General features: G+C 43.7%; 2 non-coding genes across 2 annotated transcripts; both read right to left on the bottom strand.

The window, feature by feature from the left end:
• Positions 1 to 611: 611 nt before the first annotated feature.
• trnan-auu (transfer RNA asparagine (anticodon AUU)) lies at positions 612 to 683 on the bottom strand. Its single transcript has one exon. It is a non-coding gene; the product is annotated as a tRNA-Asn (tRNA).
• A 5731-nt stretch (positions 684 to 6414) lies between these two features.
• On the bottom strand, positions 6415 to 6486 carry trnad-guc (transfer RNA aspartic acid (anticodon GUC)). Its single transcript has one exon. It is a non-coding gene; the product is annotated as a tRNA-Asp (tRNA).
• Positions 6487 to 22675: the final 16189 nt, after the last annotated feature.

Genomic DNA, 22675 nt, shown 5'->3' with positions numbered 1-22675 from the left:
GTAGCAGATGAGCTGAGGCAGGGTCGAAGTTGGACGATGGTTAGAATGTGGGAGTACAGTTTATTCATCTGCTAACATTCTGCCAGTCTGTCTAATATCATGTAGTTCAGTCAGAGATATTGGCGATAAAATGGATACAGTGTCAGTTATTATTGTTCAATATTAGGATTGTTACCGTATCTGCATCTCCAGAACATTGTGTCATTTGACGGAACTTCTCACATTTCACTGTGATCAGAAGCAGTACATGATTTTTAACTCTTGGGAAAGTATCATAGAATCCCCATGTGCATTAAGAGGCCATTCGGCCCATCGAGCTGAACAACAACAACAACAACCCCACCCAACACCTAACCCCACAAACCTATCCATTTAGCCTGCTAAGCCCCCTGATAATCAGGGGCAATTTAGCATTGCCAAAGAACTTTTCTGCTTTCCCGTTCAATCAGGGCTTCGAAGCCAAAAATAGAATATTGCTCTCGCACTGTGTGCTGCTCACTGACTCCCTGACATCATTGACACCAATACACAATCTTTATCTGCATGCTTTTGCAAAACGATTTCAAAACGGAAAGTCTGCTTCTAATTTTCTGTTAATCAAAATTATACTTTTTCCCATCAGGGAATTGAACCCCGGTCCCCCGCGTAATAGGCGGGGATACTAACCACTATACTAACGAGGAACTCATACGCTAGATGTTAGACTAATCGTTGTTACAATTCAATTTCTGCAACAAAAAATTGTCAAATCAAGTTATTATAAATTCCAGATTAGAATTGAAACATCGTCAGTTCACTTGGAGAATTTATCCTGCGTCGTTCTTCCAGTCTCACTCCGAGATCACTGAATGAATCCCGCAGCCCCTCTAGTTCCACAATTAGTGGTTAATTTCCTCAAGGGTTGGACCATCTCTTCATTCACAGATGAATATACTCATGCCTCACGTAAACCTTGGATTTCTCTACCCATTTTACCACTTAGAACGTGACTTGATAGAAATGATTGTTATATTAAAGAGAGCACACGGAATTGGAAATACACTTGGAATTTGATTTTTCTAAATAATATATTTATTGATATCACTATGTAAATTTAGCGTAAATGTATCAATCTCTAGGAAATCGTTCAACAATCTATTTTATCCTTGTTGTAATTTGCTGTTACAGGGAATACAGACTCCTGTCACTCAATCTCTCCTTTGCTCCATGTGGTCCACTCCCTCTTAAACAACATAAACTCCATCAAAGCTTTCCTTCTCTTTAACCTTGGAGATCAGTCACATGGACTCGAAATATCAACTCTTTCGCAGTCCACAGCTAGATCTGCTAATTTGTTACAGCATTTTCTGTTTCATCTCATGTTCAGTATCTTGAGAATGCTACCTGGATTATTTTGCAGTATATAAAGGATTTTGCCAGGGTAATACTCAAGATCTTTGAGCTTCTTACCAACAGAATGTGACAATGCTCAGAGACTGTTGCCCAGAGGTGTGCCAATGGACTTTTATACATATATCCAATCATGAGACATGAGCGTCAGTGGCTGGCCAGCATTTCTTGTCCATCCCTAGTTGCCATTGAGAAAGTGGTGGTGAGCCGCCTTCTTGAAATGCTGCAATCCACGGTCTGCGGTTTGACCCACAATGCCCGAAAGGGACTGCTGGATTTTGATCCAGTGACTGTGAACAAATGCAATATATTTCCGAGTCAGGACGATGAGTGACTTGGAGCAAACTTGCAGCTGGTAGTGTTCCCATGTATCTGCTGCTCTTATCCGTCCAGATTGTGGTGGTCGTGGGTTTGGAAGGTTCTACCAAAGGAAATTTGCTGAGCTCCTGCAGCATATATTTTAGATGGGACACATGGCTGCCACTTTTCGTTGGTGTTGGAGGAACTGAATATTTGTGGAAAAGGCAGCAATCAAATGTCCTGTTTTTTTTCTGGATGGTAAGACGGTTCTTCAGTTTTCAAGGGGCAGAATATATGCTCACACTCCTGACTTGTCCTTGAAGAAGATGGACAGGCTTTAGGGATTCAGGAGGTGAGTTACTCACCGAGAGATTCCTTGTCTTTGATCTGCTGCGATGGCCACAGTATTTTTGTGCTCTGCCTCCTAGTCGCTCTGGAATTAAGCATGGACCCCCTCCTTTCCATATTTTGTTTCGTCTGTTTATCAGTAATTAAAAATGCATTAGGAGATTGTTGTGCCTCAGTTTTAAATTTCGAGGCAGCAAATGTGTATGTCTTGGCCAACAGTGTCTGATTGTCGAGAAATTTGCTTTTGAATCGGCTTTGCTGAAAGGAGCACGCCATTTCAATGAATATTGTGATGCTCATTTGCTAATCTATATAAGCATGGAGTGCTGTGATGGCAGATTAGCTCAGTTGTGTAGACCGTGTTGTTAATAACACTAATGATCGAGGCTTCAGTCCCCATACTGCGAAGTGCTACCCAATGTTTGTACCATGGTTCTTTCTCAGCAAGCCAGTTCACTTTTTCCTTTTCTCCCCCGCAGCAAGTTGGCTGATTCGGAAAAATATTTGGCAGATGCATCATAGTATGGAGAAGTGTGAAGGTTACCACTTTGGTTCATAAAGCCCCTGTCTGCGTGGGTTTCCTCCGGGTGCTCCGGTTTCTTCCCACCCCCAAAGATGTGTGCATTGGTTGATTGGCCATGCTGAATTGCCCCTTAATGTCAAGGGGAACTATGGTAAATATGTGGGATTACAGGGATAGACCTTGGGTGAGATTGTTGTCAGTGCAGTCTCGATGGGTCAAATGGCCTCTTTCAGCACTGTAGGGATTCTATGACAGTGTAAACTTAAATGTTGATCGATGGGGAAAGGTTTACGTACGATGGAACCTGGGCAGTCTTGCACACCACTCAGTGAAAGCAAGCATGCAGGTACAACAAGCAGTTTAAAAGTTGAACGGTTGCTGTATTTCATTACCAAATGATATTTGTACAGGAGCAGGGATGTCTTATTGCAGCTAGACAGAGAGTTGGAGAAACAACACCAGGAGTATTGTGTGCAGTTCGGTCTCCTTATCTAAGGAATTAAAAACTTTCCATAGAGGGAGTGCAGACAATGTTAACCAGAATGATTTCTCGGATGCCAGGATTGTCCTATGAGAAGGCATTAGGTCAATTAGGCCTCCATTCGATGGAATTTAGAAAAAAAAAGAGAAGGAACCTCATTGAAACGCCAGTAATTCTGACAGCATTGGAAGACTGGGTGCAGGTAGGACGTTTCCCATGACTGTATGTAGGGGGATAGTGGGGTGGAGGGGCGGTCTAGAACAGAGGGTCATTCTGAGGTTAAGGAGTAGGGGCCATTAGGGACTTAAAGATCAATTTATTCACCCAGAGAATGGTGAACGTGTGTAACAATTGACACAGAAAACTGTGGAGAACAGGTAACCAAATGCATTTCAGGACAAAACAGATTTCATCGGGTAAATGCGTCAAGGGAGTTGGGAGACAGTAGGAATGTGACTCTGAGATATTCAGCCGTGATCACATTGAATGGCGGAGCGGGTTGGAAGAACGGAATTACCTACTCCTGATCCGATTTTCGATGTTTTGTTTATTGTCATCTTTTTTAGTGGTTGCTTTTCTAAAGAATCAACATTATCTCATTGATCCTGATGAATTATTTGTGTTTCCAAGCTTGGCGTCAATGAGTTAAATTTAATACATTTTCAGGTCAGGGAGCTGATGGAAGAAGAGAATCATTTCAATCATAGAGGCTGCGAGCAGTGTTTGAACGTTTACACCGAACCCATGTACAACACTCATTTACAAACCCTTAACCACTCACTCGCCACAATTGGACAAGTGAAGCCTTGTTAAATGGATGAAATAAACGGTAGAAAAGGGAATTGTCTGAGAGTATTTGTTTATCACCTTCACATCTTTAAGTATCGTAACCAGACTTGTGACATTAATACATAAACTTTAAACTCGTACGGTCACCATTTATTATCAACACTTTATTGTCCTTGAGGAAGTGCGTTTGAGCCAATTGCCTCAACTGCAATTGTCCCTGTGTTGTAGATCCATCCACAGTGACGTTCAGATATATTGCCAGGTTTTTGAAGTGATATAATGGTGATACAGTTCAAGACAGTAAAATATGCGGCTTATCTCACCGCCATTGGTTTTCCAATGCATTGCCTGTCCTTGTCCTTCTAGGTTTCGAAAGCCTTGTGTCTGGAAGATGCTGCAGAATTGGGTTGGCGATATGTTGCAGTGCATCTTATATATAGTCTCTACCGTTGTCACTATATTGCACTTGGGAAAGGAGTGAATGCTCAAAGCATCAGGGAAAGAGGGCAGGTGAGTGGGTGTGGGAGCTGCGGGCAGGTAGCTGTGGGTTCTGCGGCAGTGTCTGACTAGCAACGTATTGGTTCTGGATGCTATCTAACTCTTACCTACTGCTGGAACCGCACTCATCCCCGAACATTAAATGTGCTAAACTGCGAGGAATGGATCCATTTTTGCGTCTGAATGTGAGCTGGTTAATAGGTTTAGAATAAAGTTCAGAATGTTCTTGACACATTCGAGAAATTTCAGTTCTGACGGGAAGTCATCGACTTGAATTTTTTTTAAAAGCAACATCGTCTACTTAACCCTGAAGAATATTCATACCAACTCGAAACGTTAAATATGTTTGTCTCTCCACTGATGCTGCCAGACTACTGTCTCTCCCAAGATGTTTCGGGAACCTTCAGATCGTTCTAGCATTTTCTGAATAATTCAGTATACTACACCAACTGCGCTTTTGATTTTGACTTCTTTTGGCATATCATTGCCCTACTAATAATTAAAGAAAATGCAGAGAGTAGGAATTCGTGAACTCAACTCATATCTGTGCACTGGTGGTTTAGGAGTATCAGGTGTAACAACCATATGGGAAAGCTGGATTGACTTCTTGAGAACACCAGGTTAAAATCCAACAGGTTTATTTGGTAGCAAAATAAACCTGCTGGACTTTAACCTGGTGTTGTGAGACTTCTTACTGTGTTTACCCCAGTCCAACGCCAGCATCTCCACACCTTGACTTCTTGAGTCATACTTATTCTATTACGACATCAATTTCCTAATTCAACAAAGACGTGCTTTCCTATAGCGCTTTAAATGTTTCTATTGTTGCATCTCGAGTTTGGATTACATCAATTTCTGAACATTTGGGATCAACACGATGACATTGCAAATGGATTTACTGTGCATCTGTCTGCTATTTCCAAAAGTAAACATTGTCCGTCAGATCAGACTGAGCTGAAATGAGGAAAACATGCAGATCCGTGTAACCAGCAGAGAAATGAAACACGTTTACAGCCAGCACAAGAGGCCAAAATCTTATCAAGAGGAGGATGTTTCTTTGAATTGTTTTGAGTCGCATCTTACAAACAATCCAATTCAAAGGCATATTTGATAACACGCCGTCAGTTGGTGGCTTGGTCAAACACGTTCGCTGCTTGGAAATGTCTTTAAAAATGTTGCAAACCCCTCTCCTTGTGCGTTGATAATTACAATGAAACACCCCTGAAACGAGGCAAAATACCGAAAGGTGTACTTCGTTCCAGAGCTACTGGGAGGGGAAGCATAATCTCTGTGACTGCGATGCCAATGATTTCTCGGAAAACTTCCAATTCCAAAACCTTCGGGACAATCTCGTGGCGAAGACCCGCAACAGAAAGTAACCGCAAAGCAGAATATGATTGAGCACTCCTCACAGTTCCGCTCACGGCCTGTGAAATGACGCTGCTGAATAGCTGTTAATGAGATCATCACAAGTTCATTTCGCTTGTTATTTCTTCTGCTTTTAATTCTTCCATAAATTCTTCCGTAATCACTGTGCTCATTCATACAGAAGATATAATGATGCCGCACGGACATTCAACCAATCTTGCTATGCTTTCTCATTCCTCGAGCCTTTCTCCGTAACCCTGTAACATCCCAATATCACGGATTTATTGAGCTCCATTCTGAATGTTATTATTGAATCTGCTTCCTTCACCCTTTCAGGAAGTGAATTCCGCATCAAAACAATCCGCTGCATCAAATAAAATCATTTCATTCCCCCCTTCTGAGTATTTTGTCAACTTTCTGTGCTTTCTCAATTTTCTATCCTCTCTCAATTGAAACTGGTTTTGCTCAGCACCGAACGGCTTTTTCACAAAACTCCAGGTGGGGTCGGATCAGTCATCCAGAAAGTTTCAGCATATCTTCCGTTTCTGTATTCACGTTGAGTCTGGGCTCCGAAGCCAGCGGATTTGATATTTCTCTCCATCGTGTGCTGCTCACTGACTCCCTGATACCGATACACAATCTTTATCTGCACTCTCCTGCAAAACGATTTTAAACCGGAAAATCTACTTCCAATTTTCTGTTAATTAAAATCATGCTCCTCCCCGTCGGGGAATTGAACCCCGGTCTCCCGCGTGACAGGCGGGGATACTAACCACTATACTAACGAGGAACTCTTTCCTAGGTAGTTCGACTGATCGTTTACAATTCAATTTTTGCAAAACAATAAAATCTGTCAAATTAAGTTATTCAACATCATAAATTCCAGATTAGAATTGACAGTCAGTTCACTGAGAGAAGTTATTCTGCGTCATGCTTCCAGTCTCACTCCGAGATCACTGAAAGATTTGGACCATCCCTTCATTTACAGATGAACATCTTCAAGCCTCACGTAAACCTTGGATTTATCTATCCATTTTACCACTTAGAACGTGACTTGATATAAATGATTGTTATATTAAAGAGAGCACATGGAATTGGAAATAGACTTGGAATTTGATTTTTTTTAAATAATACATTCAAATATCTACCTAACTAAACATACCATAAACTTATACATCTCTAGGAAATCGCTCAACAATCTTCATTACGCTGTGGCCATACTAAATTCAACCTCTGTATACCCGAACATGCGCCGGAGTGTGGAAACTAGGGGATTTTCAGTGACTTCATTGCAATGTTAACTTGTGACAAATAAATAAACTTAACATAAATTGCTGTTGAGGGGAATTGCAGACCCGATCCACCCAATTTCTCCTTGCTCCACCTCCTCTTAAACGGTATGAACTCCATCAAAACGTTTCCTCTGGTTATCTCTAGGGGGAGACAGACAGATTCGAAACATTAACTGTGTTTCTCTCCAGAGCTGCTGATTTGTTCCAGCATTTGCTCTTTCGTCTCTTGTTTACTCTGCGAGCGCTTTCATCCATTAAGCCACGGCACCAACCTGAAGTTGAAATTTGTAACACAATGTTTTGAATTGTATCCTACTATTTTACTGCAAACACCAATATTCATCTGTTATGAAGCTGTGTGACAGCGCGAAATGAGAATATTAATTTCAAAAACCGTCCGAGAACCGACAAAACTCTTCAGATATCAGAGCTAACGGGCCCATATGAAATTTAGAAAAATCATAGGTGATCTGATTGAAGTGCATCGTCTTTTATGGAATTTGAGGGTAAATATTGGAAACATGTTTCCTGAGGCTCGGGATTCTAGATCAAGTGGCAGAGACAGTCTTACAATGAAACACTAAATTAAAGGCAAAATACTGCGGATGCTGAAATCTGAAACAAATACAGAAAGTGCTGGAGATACTCAGCAGGTCTGACAGCATCTGCGGAGAGAGAAAAGAGCCGACATCAGCTCTGACGAATCATCCTGACCCCATTTCGCGTCCCTTTTAGGCACAGGATAATCACCAAAGGGGGAGAGAGGAGGGGGGCTCCATGCTGCCCGACAGCTGTGGGAGCACCAATCAGTTGGAACTTTGAATTTGCTGAAAGGCTCATTTGTATTTCTTGAGCCTATTAGCAGGCAATGCAGACCAACACCGGTTTCTCATTAGTCGAGTCTGCTTACAGCGGAAAACACTGATCCAAAGTCGCTGAGATGGCTCCATTCCGGATGTCTTTTTCCACGGCGATTTTAAATATCAGTTGTGTTATTTATGTTGAAATCCAAATCAATCGTTTAGACAATCGTAAGAATCAGGCAATGTTGTGAAACTCCGCCGAGTAAAACCTCAGGACGGAGAAATCGCCACGTAAGAGTGAGTGTAGCATGTCCCACACTGCTACATTTCGGCTCTTGGTGTCCCCCAGGTGAAGAGCCTGTCACATGGGCCACATGGATTCGTACAGGTAGAAAACCGCCGGCTGTTGGTTAAAGATCTCGCCGGTCTCCAGGTGGTGTGTAACTAAATGTGTGGCCTGTTCTTACCGCCCTGGGTCCCCGCTATCAAATTGTCCCTGGTACCGAAATCCACTTCAAATCCCCCCAAGACGTCAGGGCCAGAGCATCGGAACACTCCCTGGGAAAGGGCTGCGGCCCAAGAGATGAGACCTTTTGGCAATCTGGGACAGTCGTTTCCAACCGGTGTGAGAAACTAACAAGTGTGCCGTGGGAGAGTGCTATGTTTTGAGGCGTTCTTCCTTTATGCAGCCTGTTGCGGGAGATTGTGTCAGTATTTTCCGATTGTTTCACTCAGAAAGGGTCCGGTTATAGATTTTGTTTTCCAGATAATCTGTCAGTAGTTAGAGATTCTTCCCAGGGAATGTGTCACTACTTACATATCGCTCGAAGCAGAGTGTGTCAGTGTTCAGGAGTTATTCCCGGAGAACGTGCCAGTGCGTAGAAGAGATTGTCCCGCGATAATTTGTCAGTATTTAGAGCCCCCCGCCCTTCCCCCACTCCCCCACTACCACCCTCACACCCAGGACGATGTGTCTGTATTTAATTTTTGTTTTTTACACATACATTCCATAGATCATAGAATCCTCCCGTGCAGAAGGAGGCCATTCGGCCCATCGAGCCTGCATCGACCACGTGGGACATGGGCGTCGATTGCTGGACAGCATTTATTGCCCATCCCCAGTTGCCATTGTGAAGGTGGTGGTGAACTGCCTTTTTGAACCACTGCAGTCCATGTGCTGTGGGATGACCCACAATGCTGTTAGGGACGGAATTCCAGGATTTTGACCCAGCGACTGTGAAAGAAAGGTGACATATTTCCACGTCAGGATGGTGAATGGCTTGGAGGGAAACTTGCAGCTGGTGGTTTTCATAGTACCTGCTGCTCTTGTCCTTCTAGATGCTAGTGGTCGTTTTTTGGAAGGCCTTGCTAAGAAACCTTGGTGAGTTCCTGCAGTGCATCTTGTAGATGGTACATAAGGCTGCCACTATTGGTGGTGGAGGGATTGAACGTTTGTGGAAAGGGTAGGAATCAAGCGAGCTGCTTTTTCCTGGATGGTGTGACTCTTAATCAGTTTTCTTGGAGCAGCACTAATCCAGCAAGGGGGAGAGTATTCCATCACACTCCTGAGTTGTACCTTGTGGATGGTGGACAGGCTTTGGGGAGTCAGAAGTTGAGTTACTCACTGCAGGATTCCTTGCCTTTGATCTGCTCTGGTAGTCACAGTATGTTTGTGCTCCACCTCCTAGTCGTTCTGGAATGAAGTACAAATTCCACCTTTAGGTATTTTGTCTCCAGACATGTTTCACTGCAATTAACAACATATTAGGAAACCGTTATGCTACATTTTTAAATTTCAAGGCAGCAAATGTGCCTGCCCTGGCCAGCAGTGTCTGTTGAGAAATTTGCTTCCGAATAGGCTTTGCTGAAAGGGGCAGGTAATTTCGAAGCACATTTAATGGTCACTTGCTGAATCTATTCAAGGGCACTGAGCTGGTGTGGTCAGTTAGCTCAGATGGTTAGAGAGTGGTGCTAAAAGGTTGCAGGCCCAACTCCCGTACTGGCCAACAGCCAACCTTTTTTTTAACCATGGTTATTTCTCTGCAAGCCAGCTCATCGTTCCATCTTTGTTCCCCCTCAGCCTGTTGAGTGAATGGGAAAATACTTGGCAGATGCAGTGTAACGTGGAGAAGTGTGAAGTTTACCTCTTTGGTTCGAAAAGCAGAACGACAGAGCATAATTTAAATGGTAAACACAAAATATTGCGGATGCTGGAATCTGAAACAAAAACTTCCCACATAATTTAAATGGTAATAGTTTGGGAAAAGTTCATGTATGAAGGGACCGAGGCATCCTTACACACTAGTCACTGAAAGCCAGCATGTAGGTACAACAAACAGTTCAGAAGCTGAGCGGTTGCTCTACTTCATTCCAACATTATTTTTGCGCAGGAGCAAGGATGTCTGCAAATACTTGAGAAAAATAATTCTTAAAATGATTGTGATCACTTCACTGTAATTTCGATTATATTGACATTTTCGTGAAATGAAGAATCAACTCCTTCACTTCACTTCACTTCGGGAAACAGGAGAATTCAGAGGAAATTGCTTGATTTTTTTGTGGTTTCACTGTCATAGAATGAAGGTAAGGGGTAAACTTTTTAGAACTGAGGTGAGGAGAAATTTCTTCGCCCAGAGGGTGGTGAATGTAGTTCAGACAAAAGGTTGACTGATTTCAGGAATAAATTTGACATAATTCTAGGGGCTAAAGGGATCAAGGGTTAAGAGGGGAAGGCATAATCAGGATATTGAATTTGATGATCAGCCATGATCGAAATGAATGGCGGAGTTGAGAATGTGTATAAGGTAGATTGAGAAGAGGAAAGGAATAAAATTGGGATGCGTAACGAGGAATCAGTTGAGGGATAAACTGGTTATGGAAAGGGCCTGAAGCGAGGGCGACAAGGCTCACCAAAACTAATAATCACGTTAAAGAAACTGCTAATAGGTAATTGTGGTTCTGGCTTCGGAGGGCAGGGCCTTTTCGATTGGCCTTTTGTTCTTGAAAGTAATCTAATCAGAAACTTTAATAGCCATGTCCTTACGTGGCTATTGCCTTTTGTTCTTGAAAGTAATCTAATCAAAATGTAACAATACAGCTATGCCCTTAATGGCTAACAGAAGTATGTGGATGTATCTCCGTCGTGTATAACTGAAACTGTTTTGTAAGCCAGACAGAGACTCACGAACCCATGCTTGATGCGCATGGTCTAGCGATCTCTCCTCTGATGCAATAAAGAAGGTTTGTGGAGAAACGTGTGTCTCATCAGTTTTTGATCCGACTTCCGAAAGCAAATTCCACAGAGTAGGCTTGAGGAGCCAAATGGACGAACCCTGCTTCAAATTTTTATGTTTCTAAATTGAACAAGTTAAGCCAAAAGCAACGCCTTTTCATAGCCACAACCGACTGATGTCTACGGTCATTCATCATAGAAACATCGTCACAGAGATTTACTGACAGGAAGAGGCCCTTCAGCCCATCATGTCTGTGCAGGCTGTCAAACAGCAAACTATTCTCATTCCATTTTCCAGCACCTTGTCCGTAGTCTTGTATGTTATGGCATATCAAGTGCTCATCTAAAAAGCTGTTTAACTGTCAGTTTCAGGTTCCCACCACCCTTTGGGTGCAAATGCTTTTTTTCTCAAATCTCGTCTAATTTTGCTGCTCCTTAGCTTAAAGCTATGTTCGTTGATATTGGCCTCTCGATGAACGGGAAACATTTCTTCATATCTACCATAAATCATTGGCAATTATGTACAATTGGATGTGAATACTCCTCAGCCTTATCTGCTCTGAGGAAAACTAGCACAGTCTGTCCAGCTATTCATAGCTGAGCAGTTATTCCCATAGCTGCCTTCACTGTATTCCTTAAACCCTCCATGGATCTGAAATCTTAATCCTCCCTTCCTTCCACCACAGATGTTGCCAGGCATGCCAAGGGTTTCCAGAACTTTCTGCTATTATTTCAGATTCCCAGCCTGAGCAGTATCTCACCTTTTGAACAAGAAACAATCATTATGTGGGAATCTATATTAAATAGGAAATGTGAAGCAGATTGGATATTGCTCTCACACCCTGTGTGGCTCACTGACTCCCTGACCTCACTGCCGTCGATACACAATCTTTATCTGCATTCTCCTGCAGAACGATTTTAATTCAGAAAGTTTACTTCCAAATGTCTGTTAATGAAAAATATAGCCCTCCCCCAGTCGGAATTGAACCCCAGTCTCCCGCGTGACTGGCAGGGATACTAACCACTATATTAATGAGGAATACTTTCAAATGCAGTTCGACTGATCATTAAACAATTTAATTTCTGCAAATCAAAAAATGCGCTAAATTATGTTAATGACTACTGTAACACAATCAGTTCACTTCAAGAAGTCCTGTGTCATCCTTCCAGTCTCACTCCAAGATAATCAACTTAGCATTTGATTTTAAAAAAAATAATACGTTATTCATCTACCTTATCTAAACTTACGATAAATTTGTACACGTCTAGGGAATCCCGCATCAATCTCTTTTACGCTTGTTGTAAATTGCTGTTACAGGGAATACAGACTCCGGTCATAAATCCTTCATTTACATAGAAACATGGAAGATAGGAGCAGGAGGACATCATTTCCATCTTCGTGCCTGCTCCACCATTCATTACAATCATGGCTGATCATTCAACTCAGTAGTCTATCCTGCTTTCTCCCCATAACCTTTGATCCCATTCAACTCAAGTGCTAAATCTAGCTGCCTCTTGAATACATTCAATGTTTTGGCATCAACTATTTCCTGTGGTAATGGATTCCACAGGCTCACCACTCTTTGGGTGAAGAAATGTCTCCTCACCTCCGTCCTAAATGGTCTACCCTGAATCATCAGACTGTGACCCTTGGTTCTGGACCTCCCCACCATTGGGAACATCCTCCCTACACCTACCCTGTCTAACCCTGTTAGAATTTTATAAGTCTCTATGAGATCCCACCCTCATTCATCCGTACTCCAGTGAAAACGATTCTATCCGAGTCAATCTCTCCTCATACATCAGTCATGCCATCCCCGGAATCAGCTGGTAAAGCTTCGCTGCACTCCCTCAAGAGCAAAAACATTCTTCCTCAGAAAGGTCGACCAAAACTGCACACAAGTGTGGCCTCACCTAAGCCCTGTATAATTGCAACAACACATCCTGCTCCTGTACTTAAAACCTCTCGCAATGAAGGCCAACATACCATTTGCCTTCTTTACCACCTGCTGCACTTGCATGCTTACCTTCAGTGACTGGTGCACAAGGACACCCAGGTCCCACTGCACACTCCCCTCTCCCAATTTACAGCCATTCCGGTAGTAATCTGTCTTCTTGTTTTTGCTTCCAAAGTGAATAACCTCATATTTATCCAAATTATACTGCATCTGCCGTTGATTTGCCCACTCACCCAACCTGTCCAGATCATGCTGAAGGATCTCTGCATCCTTGCCACAGTTCAGCCTCCCACCCAACGTAGTATCATCTGCAAACTTTGAGATGTTACATTTTGTTCCCTCATTCAAATCATTAATATATTTTGTGAATAGCTGGGGTCCCAGCACCGATACTTGTGGCACCCATTAGTTACTGCCTGCCAATTTGAAAAGGACTCATTGACTCCGACTCTTTGTTTCTTGTCTGCCAACCAGTTTTTTATTTATTTCAATGCACTTCCCCCAATCACATGCGCTTTAATCTTGCACGATAATCTCTTTGGTGGGACTTTGTCAAATGCTTTCTGAAAATCCAAATATACCACATCGACCCCCTTGTCAACTCTACTCATTACATCTTCAAAGAATTCCAACAGGTTTGTCAAGCATGATTTCCCCTTCATAAATCCATGCTAACACTCTCTGATCCGACCATTGTTTTCTAAATGCTCCGCTTTGTTATGAAGTTGCATATAAAAAGTTAAAAATGTGGTGTTTGACAAATATAAATATTGAAAAGAAATGCGAAGAAAACCAAAAGAAATCATATAGCATTGTCTCTTTATAAAGCATGTGTCTTTGTGCTTGTTTTAAACTGCAGAGTTTAAACTGCAGAAAGCAGGCTGCAGAAGCCAACGTTGCACCATTTGTATCGAAAGCAGCCATCAGTGTTCCAGCAAAGCAAAACAAGTTGTTGAAATTGGACCAATGGGTTTAAAGCAAGCACTCAAAGACACAGTACCAATTGGATTCAAATTTGAGTGTTGTTGACAGCCTCAAGTCACTCAAATTGCAGGAATATTGTGAGATAATTCCAGCTATTTAAACCTGGACAAGGGGAGATGACAGAATATGCTTGCTACCTCTTGGCGAGGCTCTTATATGAAATACTACAGTTTTAATATCTCGCTCCCTCAAATCACTATCTAAATAGAAGAAGAAACCAACTCAGAAAGTATTCCAGACCGAAGCATCAGAAGAAAGTTCATACTTCCAACAGACGCCTGGTATTATATTATTTGAGAGTGACTATACTCTGTAATGATTTATTTCATTATTCCTGAATGAGTCTTGTAACTTGGACAGCATTATATTGGGGAGTTCATTCAGTGTGTTAATCGTTTTAATAAGCTTGTCACCAGTTCTAAAAAATAAAGTCTTATTATTAATTGTTCATGATTGAGAGCGGCAGATGCTGCTTTAATTTACCAAAACCAATAGCTTAGTACTATCTCAACACACTTACTTAAGATTACGAGGTGCGATATATCCCTTTTGGGGGCGGGGGGGGAGGGAACGGGGTGGGGGGGGGGGGGGTTCCAAGATTCAATCCCAACAATCCCCCATGCTGACACTATCGTTAAGAAAGCACACCAACACCTCTACTTTCTCAGAAGACGAAGGAAATTTGGCATGTCAGCTACGACTCACCAACTTTTACAGAAGCACCATAGAAAGCATTCTTTCTGGTTGTATCACAGCTTGGTATGGCTCCTGCTCTGCCCAAGACCACAAGGAACTACAAAAGGTTGTGAATGTAGCCCAATCCATCACGCAAACCAGCCTCCCATCCATTGACCCTGTCTATACTTCCCGCTGCCATGTGCAAAGTAGCCAGCATAATTAAGGACCCCATGCACCCCGGACATTTTTTCTTCCACCTTCTTGCTTCGGGAAAAAGATATAAAAGTCTGAGGTCACATACCAACGGACTCAAGAACAGCTTCTTCCCTGTTGCTGTCAACTTTTGAATGGACTTGCCTTGCATTAAGTAGATCTTTCTCAACACCCTAGTTATGACTGTAGCACTACATTCTGCATTCTCTCATTTCCTTTTCTATGAACATGTTTTGTCTGTATAGCATGCATGAAACAATACTTTTCATTGTATGTTAATACGTTTGACAATAATATATCAAATCAAATCAAATCAAGATTGCGCAGGGAAACATCACCTCCACGTTGTAACAGCTGTAAAGCCCTTGATAATGGATTTGAGAATTTTTCCCACTACCAATGCTAGGCTTTCTGGTCTATAATTCCCTGTTTTGTCTCTAGCTCCCTCTTTGAATATTGGAGTGATATTAGCTACCCTCCAATCTGCAGGGACTGTTTCAGAGTCTAAACAATCCTGGAAGATGACCACCAATGCATCCATTATTTCTGGAGCCACTTCCTTAAGTACCTGGGACGTAGGTTATCAGGCCGTTGGGGATTTATCGCCTTCAATCTCATCAATTTTCCCAGCACCATTTCTCTACTAATATTGACCTCACTCAGTTCTTCCCTCTCATTAAATCCTGCATTCTCCAACACTTCTGGTATCTGATTTGTGTCCTGTTTTGTGAAGACAAAACCAAAGTATGCATTTAGTTGCTCAGCCATTTCTTTGTCCCCTATTATACATTCCCTCTTTGCTCCACCTGCACCACTCCCTCTCAACTAATGTAAACTCCATCAAAACTTTCCCTGTTTAATGCTGAAGATGAGTTGTATGGACTTGAAGAGTTAACTCTGTTTCTCGCCACAGATGCTGCCAGTGGTGTTGATTTGTTCCAGCATTTGCTGTTTCTGTTACAATGAAACATTTGGAGTGATTCTCCCAGCCTGCTGCGCTGCTCCAGCAGAACAACAGTCCGGGAGGCATCAGCAGAGGCCGTTTCGCGGGCATCCCCCTGGGCATCTGGATCTCTGCGCGTCTCCCAACTCAAGATTTCCAGTTTCATCAGCTCTGTGCCGGAAATCCGTGGGGAGCTGATTATAATATGAAATCTTCATTTCCATGTCATTGGCAGCCCCGGGCCTGAAGTCTCCAGGCCCTTTGCGTTCCCCCACCACCTCCGGGAGTGGTTCACGCTCGAGGGCCTTGCTCCATACTAATGAGAAACAGGCGGCCGACCCTGCTGAAGGGAGGCCAATGAAACCCTCCCAGGAGGTCTGGGGTAATATGGGTGTGCCCTTTGGGCAGTGTCAGCCTGCCCCCCGGCACTGCCCAAGGGGCAAACTGGCAATACCCAAGGGGCACTTTGGCACCACCCACTGGGCATTAGGCAGTGCCAAGGGGGTGGGTCCAGAGCAGGCGGAGGCTATTGGGGTGCGATGGGTGCAGGTGAGGGTTCCTGCTGTCTCTCTGCATTCAGAAACTCAGGCAGCGGGAGGGAGGACGGTGATCGGGGCTGGCCATCCAGGTGGTGGGGGCAGGGCTGCCTTGGGGTCAGGGCTGCTGGGCTGGGTGGGAGGGCTCGGGATTACCGGAGGGTGGTCGGGACTGCTGGAGGGAGAGGGGGGACCGGGATATCATGGCTGGCCGGATGGGTGTTGTGTTGATCGGGACTGATGGGGGCGAGGAGGAGACATAGGGGCAGGCCTGGGGAGACATGGGAGGCCAGCAATTGGGGGATGGGAGTCAGAAGGCCTGCGATGGATGTTGCGGGCTGACCCGCGATCGGGAGGCCAGCAATGTGGGCCCACTGTGCATGCACCTAGCTCTGCTCTGACAGATTGGCACACGCACAGTGGCCTGCTCAGTGCTATGCTGCTGGTCTGGGTGGGAATAGGCCTCATCCCCTGATTTTCAGCGTGAATCCCGCTCAGGCACTTTGTGATGCACAGAGTATGGTAGATTCATTCTGGAAATCATGCTAAAAAAAATCGGCAGGTGTTACTCCTGTTTTTACTTGAATTTGGGACTTACAATTTGTGGGGAGAATCCCGGCCATTAATGTGTTTCGGCACAGGGCACAGAACCAATAGGGGGCACCATACTGGCGGGTAGCTTTGGCTCAGAGCCTGTGAGCTTTGAATTTACTGATAGGCTCAATAGAATTTCATGAACCTACCAGCAGGCAATGCAGAGCAACATCTGGCTCTGATTTACAGGATCCTGGAATAAAACTGTAAATAATGATACATTCTCTTATAATAAGCTCGAAATGACAAATTTTCCCAGGAAAATTTCAAAGCACAAGTCCACTTACAGAGGCAAAATTCTCATCTGAAGTCAATGAGGTGACATCTTTCAGAATAAGTCTTTTTCCACAGCAATTTTAAATAACAGTTGTGATATTTATGATTAAATTTAAAGCAATTGTTTGGACTGGCTTTGTGTTAAATTAGAAAAAAAACAGACAATATTATGAAATTCCGCTGAGTAAAGCCGCAAGACAGAGAAGTCACCGCGCAAGAGTGAATGGAGCAGATCCCACATGGCCCCCTGCGGGCTCTTGGCATCCCCCATGTAAAGACCCTGCCACATGGGCCACATGGGCTCGGTGTTGGTTAAAGAGCTCATGGGCAAACAAGGAGCCTGTTCTCCTTGGTGTGTAAGTAAAAGCGCTGCTTTCTCTGACCCCCTAAGTCCCCATTGTCAAATTGCCCCAGGCACTGAAATCCACTTCCAAATCCCCCCCAAGACATTATGGTCAGAGTATCCAAGCACTCCCAGGGAAAGAGCTGCTGCCCAGGAGCTGGGACCTTGCTATACCAATCCAGACAAGAGACTTCCAATCAGTGTGAGAACATTGCAAATGTGCCACAGGGGAATGGTAGATTTGGAGAAGTCCTTCATTGAAATATTTTGTTCCAGGAGAATGTGTCAGTATTTTTGGGTTTTTTTCCTTAGCATGTGTTGGGCGTTTGATTTGGTTTTCCAGAAAATGTGTCAGCAGTTAGAGATTCTTTCCAGAGAACGTGTAAGTTTTGGCATTTTGTTCAAAGCAGAAACTGAAGGGAATGTGCCAATGCTCTGACATTGTTGCCCAGAGATGTCAGTGGATTTTTTTGTGTGTGTGTATATATACATATATATTATATATATATTCTTTTATGGGACATGGTCCTCTCTGGTTGGCCAACATTTATTTCCCATCTCTAGTTGCCCTCTTTACCCCAGGGTACTGTGTCAGTATTTGGAGACTGTAACTCAGAGAATGTGCCAGTCTGAAGAGGTTTTTGGCCAGAGAATGTGCCAGTTTTCACAATTTGTTCCCCAGAGTATTTTTCATTATCTTAGCAATTGCTCTCCCAGAGAATGTGTGCTTCGAAATTTTCCTGGGAAAATTTGTCATTTTGAGCTTGTTACAAGAGAATGTATCATTATTTATAGTTTTATTCCAGGATACTGCAAAATTTCCATTTTGCTGCCTGGAGTCATTGTCCACACTTCATTAAGGATATTTGCCTTGTTGGAGTGTTTTAAATAGCTTTAGTAGTGTCCCAGAGACTTTCCACTAAAAGCAGTGTGTGTGAGTTAGGAATAGAGACTGAGAGGACGCATGAATGACTGAGTTGGGTTTGTGTATATGAGGGACAGGGATTGAGAGGACGCTGGATCATTAGAAGTAGTTAAAGTGGAGGTAGATAAACATTTGACAGATAAAGTAATAAAGGACTATGGGGAAACGGTACAGAAAAGGAGTTGGGGCAGGCATTGATCAGCCGTGATCGTATTGAATCGCGAGGCAGGCTTGAAGGGCCTGGTAGCCTCTTGCTTTTTTTTGTGTTCTTGGATTCTCTTTGTGCCACTCTCATTACTTTCAGGGTAGGCTGAGTAAGTGAGTGTCTACTTGTGGATCTATGTTCTCTGGTGATATTTCAGACTGACTCCCAGAATATTATCGCTGTTGTTTGTGGAACTGTGCTGAAAGGCCAGGAAATACCATGTTAGCAGAGAAATACTGAAAGGATAAGTTGGAAGCCACCTGCAGGCTGCATTTTGTGTGGAATCACAATATCATTTTAAACTAGCACTCACTGTCCAATAAAATATGATGTGTCCCATCAATGTTGTTTCTTCTTCAGACCATAAAAATATCCTTCATCGATGGCATGTACAGAATTCTCCTTTATTATTCTGGCATAAGTTGTTCACACCAGGGGTGAATATTGGCTAAAGTGAGACCAATAACTATTGTACATTTGAAATGCAAACATCATTGGGGAAGTGGTATAGCATGACTTGGGGGAGGGGGGTGGGGGGGGGGGGGGGGGGGGGGAGGGGGCGGATTGCCCAAAAATGAAGGTGAGTGTGGGGCCCCACAACATTTAAGTCCAGCATTGCCACACAGTCAACTGAGGCCATATCAATTCTGGGTTCTTGATGCTGGGGGGCAGCGGTGCTACCATGCCACTGCCCATCAGTGCTGCTGGTGGAATTTAATTGCAATTCATAAAATCTGGAATTGAGAGTTCTTCTTAATAAGGGTGCCAGAAAATTATCAATTATCTTAGAAATTCATGAATTTGCCCACTGCCCTTTAGGACAGGAAATCTGCCATCCTTACACTGTCTGGGTGACATGTTAGTCATATCAGCAATATGGCTGATTCAAACTGTCCTCTGAAATGATGCAGAAAGCCACTCAGTCCAAGGGTGATTAGAACATAGAACATTACAGCGCAGTACAGGCCCTTCGGCCCTCGATGTTGCGCCGACCAGTGGAACCAATCTAAAGCCCCTCTAATCTCCACTATTCCAATATCATCCATATGTTTATCCAACAACCATTTGAATGCTCTTAATGTTGACGAGTCCACTACTGCTGCAGGCAGGGCATTCCATGCCCTTACTACTCTCGTGAGTAAAGAACCTACCTCTAACATCTGTCCTATATCTCTCACCCCTCAATTTAAAGCTATGTCCCCTCGTGCTAGCCAACACCATCCGAGCAAAAAGGCTCTCACTATCCACCCTATCTAATCCTCTGATCATCTGGTATGCCTCTATTAAGTCACCTCTTAACCTTCTTCTCTCTAACAAAAACAACCTCAAGCCCCTCAGCCTTTCCTCATACGATTTTCCCACCATACCAGGCAACATCCTGGTAAATCTCCTCTGCACCCTTTCCAACACTTCCACATCTTTCCTATAATATGGCGACCAGAACTGTACGCAATACTCCAAATGCGGCCGAACCAGAGTTTTGTACAGTTGCAGCATGACCTCCTGGCTCCGAAACTCAATCCCTCTACCAATAAAAGCTAACACACCGTACCCTTCTTAACAACCCTATCAACCTGGGTGCCAACTTTCAGGGATCTATGCACATGGACACCCAGATCCCTCTGTTCATCCACACTACCAAGTATCTTACCATTAGCCCAGTACTCTGTATTCCTGTTACTCCTTCCAAAGTGAATCACCTCACACTTTTCCGCATTGAACTCCATTTGCCACCTCTCAGCCCAGCTCTGCAGCTTATCTATGTCCCTCTGTAACCTGCCACTTCCCTCCGCGCACTGTCTACAACTCCACCGACTTTAGTGTCATCCGCAAATTTACTAATCCATCCTTCCACGCCCTCATCCAGGTCATTAATAAAAATGACAAACAGCAGTGGCCCCAAAACAGATCCTTGCGGTACACCACTAGTAACTGAACTCCAGGATGAACATTTCCCATCAACCACCACCCTTTGTTTTCTTACAGCTAGCCAATTCCTGATCCAAACCACTAAATCACCCTCAATCCCAAGTGTCCATATTTTCTGCAAAAGCTTACCATGGGGAACCTTATCAAATGCTTTGCTGAAATCCATATACACCACATCAACCGCTTTACCCTCATCCACCTCTTTGGTCACCTTCTCAAAGAACTCAATAAGGTTTGTGAGGCACGACCTACCCTTCACAAAACCATGCTGACTATCCCTAATCAAATTATTCCTTTCTCGCTGATTATAAATCCTATCTCTTATAATCCTTTCCAATACTTTGCCCACAACAGAAGTAAGGTTCCCCGGTCTATAATTACCAGGGTTGTCCCTACTCCCCTTCTTGAACAAGGGGACAACATTTGCTATCCTCCAGTCTTCTGGCACCATTCCTGTAGACAATGACGACACCAAGATCAAAGCCAAAGGCTCTGCAATCTCCTCTCTAGCCTCCTAGAGAATCCTAGGATAAATCCCATCTGGCCCAGGGGACTTATCTATTTTTACTCTTACCAAAATTGCTAACACCTCCTTCTTATGAACATCAATCCCATCCAGTCCAACAGCCTGCATCTCAGTACTCCCCTCGACAACACTGTCCCTCTCCAGTGTGAATACCGACGAAAAATATTCATTTAGTGCCTCTCCTATCTCTTCAGACTCCACGCACAACTTCCCACTCCTGTCCTTGACTGGCCCTAATCTTACCCTAGTCATTATTTTACTCCTGACATACCTATAGAAAGCTTTAGGGTTTTCCTTGATCCTACTTGCCAAAGACTTCTCATGTCCCCTCCTGGCTCTTCTTAACTCTTTCTTTAGGTCCTTCCTGGCTAACTTGTAACTCTCAAGTGCCCTAACTGAGCCTTCACGTCTCATCTTAACATAAGTCTCCTTCTTCCTCTTCACAAGAGATTCAACCTCCTTAGTAAACCACGGTTCCCTCACACGTCTGCTTCCTCCCTGCCTGACAGGTACATATTTATCAAGGACGCGTAGTAGCTGTTCCTTGAACAAGTTCCACATTACAATTGTGCCCATCCCCTGCAGTTTCCTTCCCCAACCTATGCCAGCTAAATCTCACCTAATCGCATCATCATTTCCTTTCCCCCAGCTATAACTCTTGCCCTTTGGTATATACCTATCCTTTTCCATTGCTAAAGTAAACGTAATCGAATTGTGGTCACTGTCACCAAAGTGCTCACTTACCTCCAAATCTAACAACTGGCCTGGTTCATTACCCAGTACCAAATCCAATGTGGCCTCGCCTCTTGTTGGTCTATCTACATACTGCATCAGGAAGCCTTCCTGCACACATTGGACAAAAACCGACCCCTCTAAAGTACTCGAACTATAGCTTTTCCAGTCAATATTTGTAAAGTTAAAGTCCCCCAGTACAACTACCCTGTTACTTTCGCTCCTATCCAGAATTATCTTTGCAATCTTTCCCTCTACATCTCTGGAACTTTTCGGAGGTCTATAAAAATCTCCCAACAGGGTGACCTCTCCTTTCCTGTTTCTAACCTCAGCCCAAACTACCTCAGTAGATGAGTCCTCATCGAATGTCCTTTCTGACACCGTAATACTGTCCTTGACTAACAATGCCACATCTCCCCCTCTTTTACCACCTTCCCTGCACTTACTGAAACATCTAAACCCCGGAACCTGCAACAACCATTCCTGTCCCTGCTCTATCCATGTCTCCGAGATGGCCACAACATCGAAATCCCAGGTACCAACCCACGCTGCAAGCTCACCCACCTTATTCCGGATGCTCCTGGCATTGAAGTATACACACTTCAAACCGCCTTCTTGCCTGCCAGTACACTCCTGCGACTCTGAAACCTCATCCATGACCTCACTACTCTCAACCTCCTGTACACCGGAGCTGCAATTCAGGTACCCATCCCCCTGCTAAATTAGTTTAAACCCTCCCGAAGAGCATTAGCAAATTTCCCCCCCAAGATATTGGTACCCCTCTGGTTCAAGTGCAGACAATCCATTAGG

This window comes from Mustelus asterias, chromosome 16 (genome assembly GCF_964213995.1).
Source record: "Mustelus asterias chromosome 16, sMusAst1.hap1.1, whole genome shotgun sequence".
NCBI classification, from domain to species: Eukaryota; Metazoa; Chordata; class Chondrichthyes; order Carcharhiniformes; family Triakidae; genus Mustelus; species Mustelus asterias.
This window is presented reverse-complemented; position numbering and strand designations above follow the sequence as displayed.